Source organism: Sinocyclocheilus grahami, unplaced genomic scaffold (genome assembly GCF_001515645.1).
Source record: "Sinocyclocheilus grahami isolate Dianchi unplaced genomic scaffold, SAMN03320097.WGS_v1.1 scaffold74.1, whole genome shotgun sequence".
Lineage (NCBI taxonomy): Eukaryota > Metazoa > Chordata > Actinopteri > Cypriniformes > Cyprinidae > Sinocyclocheilus > Sinocyclocheilus grahami.
Genome location: NW_015505253.1, coordinates 143,862 through 151,285, shown reverse-complemented (window position 1 = coordinate 151,285; position 7,424 = coordinate 143,862). Strand labels below are relative to the sequence as shown.

The 7,424-nt window shown below is 35.6% G+C and overlaps 1 pseudogene; it reads left to right on the top strand.

Moving 5' to 3' along the window:
- LOC107585763 (nephrin-like) overlaps positions 1–7,424 on the top strand; it is a 105,248-nt pseudogene that overhangs the window by 60,598 nt on the left and 37,226 nt on the right.

Genomic DNA, 7,424 nt, shown 5'->3' with positions numbered 1-7,424 from the left:
ATTTCAAAGCTAAATTTTTAGCATCATTACTCCAGCCACACTATCCTTCTGAGATCATTCTGATATTCTGATTTGCTGACATTTATTAATTTATTAATATTATGATGTTGAAAACAGCGGAGTATAATTTTTTCAGGTTTTTTGATGAATAGAAAGTTCCGCATTTAGGCATTTAGGCAATCTGAAATAGAAATATTTTGTAACATTATAAATGTCTTTATCATCACTTTTGATCAATTTAAAGCATCCTTGCAAAATAAAAGTGTTCATGATACTGACTTTAAGCTTTTGAATGGGATAGTGAATAATGCTACGAAAGCTTTTTATTTCACATAAATACTGATCTTTGGATCTTTCTATTCATCAAAAAATCCTGAAAAAATGTACTCAACTGTTTTAAATATTAATAATAGTAATTAAAAAAGGTTTCTTGAGCAGCAAATCAGCATATTAGAATGATTTTTGAAGGATGTGACACTGAAGACTGGAGTAATGATGCTGAAAATTCAGCTTTGAATTTTTTTAATATATATTCAAATAGAAAGCAGTTATTTTAAATAGTAAAAATATTTCACAACATTACTGCTTTTGCTGTACCTTGAATCAAATAAATGCAGGCTTGGTGAGCAGAAGAGACTTCTTTATAAAACATTAAAAATCTTACTGTTCAAAAACTGTTGACTGGTAGGTTATATAGATTACAGAAATATATATATATATAACATTTCTGTCCCCCTCACTTCTGAAATGATGGCTACGCCCCTGAGCCTTGGTGAGCATAAAATGACTTGGCGTACTCAAACATTTAAATGGTGCTTTAAATTTATCATATTTTTTGGTTAAATAGTACCAAAAAATAAAGAAATAAAAACATATCAGTGAATATAAAAATATATAATGATGTATCTTTATATATGTATAACATGCTGTTATATATTTATATTTTTTGAATTATTTTATTGCATTATTTGTTCAAAATGCTAAAAGTGTTCAACAAGTACAACTATTTCATGTGTGCATAGAGCATACATTTTCTTAATAAAGAGTCTATTAATCGTAATATCCTCATCAATCATGTATGGGGTGTTAATGGATAGGGTTAGAACTGTTTTGTTTGAGAGTTTGGATGAAAGTATCTGGTTTCTTGAATGAAAGAAAATGACTACTTTCACAATTTCTTTTGTGGATATGCCTTAGAAAATCAGTTACATTCTAATTAGTTGTTCTTGTTATTGTCTCTCAATCAGTTCCGGCAGTGAGTGTGAAAATCATGGCCAAGCAGCAGGAGCTGCGCAGGGGTCAGATGCTGGACCTGGACTGCCTGGCTGGAAGCAGCACTCCCACTGCAAATATCAGCTGGAGTTTGGGCCCCGTCATGTACTAAGACACTCCATTACACATCATAACACTCATGCACAAATACACACACACCCACAGCTAATACTGTATTACATAGTCCAGCACTCCCAAGGGGATTTTGCCGTCCGGCTGATTTATTCACATCAACAGACTGCAGAGAATTGCCCCTTGGTCCACAAAACACAGGCAAATACATGTGCATTTCAGGTGAATTTGGCTCCAAAATTACCCAGGTCGTTTTTAATGCTGAGAAGTGTGCAATAGTTGTTGACGTCTGATGTGTATCTGTACAAAAAGAGCAGAATTTGTGCAGGAGGGCTCAATAAAAGCTCTTTAGAGAAGCAGGGAAGTGTGAAATGTTTGCAAAGGCTGATGGGAAGTTTGGCAGTCCATCCCGAGACCTTTTTTAATGTCTCTCGACTGGCAACCGGTGATCACTAAGTTAGTCAATATGTGGCCAGTTGAAGGAAAAAACTGTACGGCTATTGTGAGCAGATCAGTTGTAGGTTTTTTACCAGCTAAGCCAAACGTTATGGCTCAGCTTTTATTTCTAAAGAAATTCAGCTATAAAACTAGTGTGTTTGTGAGCGGAGGAGTGGTCTGCTTCTAGTTTTATAGGTTTTCAGTTTTGTCGGATGGTCCCTGCGGGGCCCTAACGCATGTCGGGCAAACAAAAAGATTTCACAGCAGGTGAATTCTGTTACTGTGAAGGCCTTTATCGAATATTCATAGTCTATTTTTGCGATGTTACTCCAAGGGGAGGTTTTTGAAGTTGTTCTTCTTTTATTAAATGTCCATGTGAAATAACATTGTAAATTGTCTCATGGCCTTTATGAAGCTTGATTTTCTTTTCTTTCTCTCGCTGTCTCTCTCAGGCTGAAGGGAGTTGACCAGGCTCCTGACGAGGCTGAATTTGGCGGGATGTCCCAAAACCAGTAAGCTGTCCCTCACTCTTGAGTCCCATCACTGGAAGAAAAGGATCACCTGTCAGGCCTTCAGTAACGTGCTGTCCGAGGTTGTCAACAACTTCTACACTCTCAATGTGCTCTGTGAGTTTTCTGAACATGAATGTGGACTGTCAACTGACAGCAAAACATTATTTAATCAAGTTAAATCTATATTATTAAACATAAGCAATTTTACAAATGATTTTGTCAGCCTTTGCACTATTTATTTATATATTTATTAATTTATTAATTTATTTTGGAAGATGAATAGGGATAATAAATAGGGACAATGTATTTATTTAATTTATGGTTAGTATGCGGTAATAAATAAATTAGTGAATTATTACTATTTACTCCATGGTCTGTCTGAATACTGTATTCTGATTGACTGGCAGGTATACAGTAAAACCGTTTAATGCACAGGTAGTTCCAAATCAGTTTAATCACCGTTCTATATTAATGTGTTGCTTTAATGTGCACACAAACCCACACACATCTCTCGCACACACACACACAGAGAGAGAGAGAGAGAGAGAGGAGATCGCAGATTGCGCTGCGCACACACATAAACTTGATGTCAATGCTTTCCCGTGATTTTTATTAATAAAATAGCCTAGACATTAGATTGCTAAATTATAATCCTCAGCGACGAGGTGATAAAATCGCTGTTTTTGAAGCAATTAATTGTTTCTTTCTCTTTCTCTCTCTCTCTCTCTCTCTCTCTCTCTCTCTCTCTCTCTCTAACTCTCATAATAAATGCTATAATTAATTCAAATAAATGTGATCTTACCACACTATTTCATCTCTGTCTCTTTCTTTCTTTCTTTCTTTCTTTCTTTTCTTTCATATTCTGCATTACCACACAAATTAAATTATTTTTATGTTCATGTATTTATTTATTTATAATGGTATAATTATTTATTTATTAATAAATGCATAAAATTAATTTATGTAAAAAAATTACTTATTGTTTCATATATGCCATGAATGAATTATACAATATAAAAAATAACCATCTTTTTCTTTCTTTCAATCATTCCATTAATTACTTGCTAATTTATGTTATTTTGAACTAGTGTGTTATTTTTAAACATTCATTGATAGTAGTTTTATCATGGGTTTGGTTGCTGTAGCTTTCTGGAATAAAGATGTACTGTTGTTTTTTTCTGGCAAGTATTCTGATGTATGTTTGAATGAGTCTATACCTCCTAACGTGTATGGTGAGTGTGTGGTGTGATGTGTGTATTGCTGTGTGTGTATGTGTGTCTTTGTGTCTGCAATGATTATGGTTTGACTTTGATGTTGTTTTGTCTGATCCAGCCAGCCACCTCTTTAAAGCCTGACACGCTTTGTGAGCATGACGGGGTGTGGGTGTGTGTGTGTGTGTGTGTGTGTGTGTGTGTGTGTGTGTGTGTGAGTGCACACACTCTTTGTCTGTTTCAAAACCTCCACAGTTTGTAATTTAAATATCTGTCTGTGTAAGAACAGGCAATTAATTATCACTTTGCCTGCTTTATTGTCTTATATTAAGATTATATTTCATCTTTCACTTTCTTAGTGTGTGTGTGTGTGTATTTGAGCTTGTGTGTGTGTGTGTCTGCTTGTAGATGTAAGCAAATTGTTTGTTAAAATCTTCATTGGAATCCTCATTCGCTCTGAAATGACACAATGTAAATTAATGAGACAAAGACACAGAAGCTCCCCAGAGAGATCAACAGCACAATAAATCATACGCCTTATTCACAACAGACCAGTACGGCGTCAGACGTTAGAGAGGAAAACGACTCAAAATCTGCTGCTTTCTTAAATCAATTCTCATAAATATGATGAAAAATTAACTTTTTGCCACATGTGAACTAAGAAAATTTTACTAGAACTCAGAACGTGTGTGTGTGTTTGAACCCTTTCAATGGGTTCAAACACACTGTATGACAATAACAATGACTGTATGGTTTTGATATCCATCTTTTCACACTGAGGACAACTGAGGGACTCATATGCAACTATTACAGAAGGTTCAAACGCTCACTGATGTTCCAGAAGGAAAAAACATGCATTAAGAAAACTTTTTGAATTTGAAGATCAGGGTAAATGTAACTTACTTTGTATTCTGGGAAACATGTCACTATCTTCTGTAGCTTCTGAAGGGCAGTACTAAATGCAAAAATTTGATATGTAGGCAAAATAAATATCTTATTCAGGTCAGTACTAAAAAAACAATAACATACATTTTGTATGATCCCTCTTATTTTGGTAAAATAATTAACATTTTGCAGATTCTGCAAGGTGTCTGTAAACTTTTGACTTCAACTGAATATATGGTAACACTTTAGTATAGGGACCAAATCTCAACTAGTTGCTTATTAGCATGCCTAGAATTAACATATTGGCTGTTTATTAGTGGCCTACTTATAAAGCACGTATTCTGCATGACCATGTTCTATATCTCTAATCCTACCCAATACATAAACTTAACTACCTTACTAACTATTAATAACCAGCAAATTTTGAGTTTATTGAGGTAAAAGTCATAGTTAATGATTTGTTCATAGCGAGAATTGGACGGTTACTGAAACCACGCCTTCTTTCTTTGCATGCACATTTGGGCGGCATTATGCAAATCTTCCCACATAGTGAGGTAGATATGTGGGGGCGTGTTAGAACGAGCCGTTTTAGGGGGGCGTGGCAGAGTCTTAACTTTGATAAAGAATATCTCTTTGGTTTTGAGACTTTAGTCTTTGCAACTTCAGGGATCTTATCTACGCACAATCAGCTTGTAACACTCCAAAGAGAAAGGGAAACTTGAAATCGCATCATATGACCCCTTTAAAATAAAGTGTGACCATATGTATATGTAATATGTATGTATATGTATGTATGCATGTAAAATATGTTATTTAATATTTTAAATATATAAGAATGTTTGCCAAGGAAAATGATTCAATATTAAAATATTGAAAAATTTTAGTTGAATTTATGAATAAATTATAAAATGAAATATAAATGTTTGCATCTCTGTAATTTAAGGGGGTGTTAATGTCAGTGCGGAGTAAGTGTTAGCCTTTAATTAGAGTTGCTAATGTATTATGTATTTATTTGTTAGATATGTTGCTTACATACAGTATGGTGTAACAAGCAGTTTGCTTTGTGTGACTGTTGTGTTCATTGTCAAGTTTAGAAATATGTTTGCTTACATATTAGCACCTTGAATGTGATGTGTGTGTCACTGTGTGAAATTCAGTTCCTCCGGAGTTTTCGGATGAGCAGCCCGATCAGGTCCAGGTCATTGAGGATGAAACCGCCGCGCTTCCTGTCAAAGTCTCGGCCAATCCGGACGAAATCACCTGCGAGTGGATTTTTCAGGGCGAGAAGCTCATAAAAGGTAGCAGACAGCACTACTTGACATTACGAGCCGTGTCACCCTCACAGGAGCTCTAAACACTCAAACAGACGTAAACACACATTGCCATATGCATTCTGAATAAAACATCGATGGGTTCTGGCACTGCAGCTTGGCAGATGTGATCTCGTGCTAATGTATGCAGCCTAAATGAGCGTCGCTGTCGCTCTGAATGCGACACAGCGCTTCCGGTCTTCATCTTCATGTTGAAAGCTTCCCAGCAGTCTTGTGTCGAGGTCCCTGCGGTATTCCTCCAAAGTGGTTTCTCTGGGAGAAGGGTTTTAGCAGAAAAGCCAGCTGTTTCAGTCTGTGTGTATATATGTGCAGCAGTTCACATTTTGTTTGGTTTTGTGGATTTGTATTGTCACAGCTCTGTGATTCACCTGTTCTGTGTGGGTTGTGTCACGTCTCTGTATGTTTGTGACAGAAAGAGATCCCCGTTATCACTTCGACGACTGGACCCTGGAAATGGTCAATGTTTCTCGGCGAGACGGCGGTGATTACATCATAGAGTGTTCCAACGCTGAGGGGAAGAACCGCACAAAGCTCAAGCTGGCTGTACAGTGTGAGGAACTCAAACTAACTCTCACACCTCAGCCTGACTAGGAGAGATTCAACGAGTTTTGAAAGCAAAGTTCTAAAAGCTAAATGCTGTAGTAAGCAACAAATAGCCATCAGGACATACTGTACAGTGGAGGGCCACATTCAAAATGTGATTTAATACCTGCAAATAAGGATTTAGAAAAATGTACAATAAAGAAAAAATTTTAATTATTGATTTAAATATTTATAAATATAGTAATAACAATTGATATATTTAATAATATGACATTATTTTACATAATTATTTAGCATTTAACTGTGTTTTAATGGTAACAAAATAATTCAGGAGTGTTAGTGTTAAAGGGGTCCTATTATGCTCTTTTACAAAGTCTTGATTTTGTTTTGGGGGTATACTAGAACAGGCTCTCATATCACATTTACATTATTACAACACCTCTCTCCAGTCTGGCATGAATGGCTCGAATAGTTCCTGTATCAAATGAAGGCCCGCCTTCTGAAATACAAAATGTGATGTCATTGGTTAGCTTGGCCAGTGTGTGCTGTGATTGGTTAGCTGGGCCAGTGTGTGTTGTGATTGACACCACTCGACACCTGGTCGGGAAATGTCATGCCCCTTTTACCATAGCCGCCTGCGAGCTTCAGTGTAAATATTGCGTCAATATCAAATCAATTTGAACGCAAATTAAACCCGGATGATTGTAACCACTCCAAGTTCGTCTGCCTTGGGAAAGTTAGCGTGTCTCCGACATAGTGATAACACTCGTTGCCTTCTCTAGTGCAGCTCAACCAGGTCTCGTCCCATTCGTCGATATTTGTGATATCACAAATCCTGGAAAATATGCATTGTAGTCCAAACGAGTCGTTCGTTGTAGTTTTTGAAAAGTGATTTCTGTTAAATAAAATATCTCCTTTTGAAGTGGACTTTGAACTTTGTAACTTTGCAGATCTCAAACAGCAACATTACAGAATAACTAAAGTTGAAAAAGTGAAAAAGAATAATAGGACCCCTTTAACTAAAACTAAATCATAAAAATAAATTTTCATTACTTAAAATATAAAATGAAAAAATAAATTATTATAATAATATTTTTTTATGTTAATATATCATTTTAAATTCTTTATATGTGTATATATATATATATATATATATATAT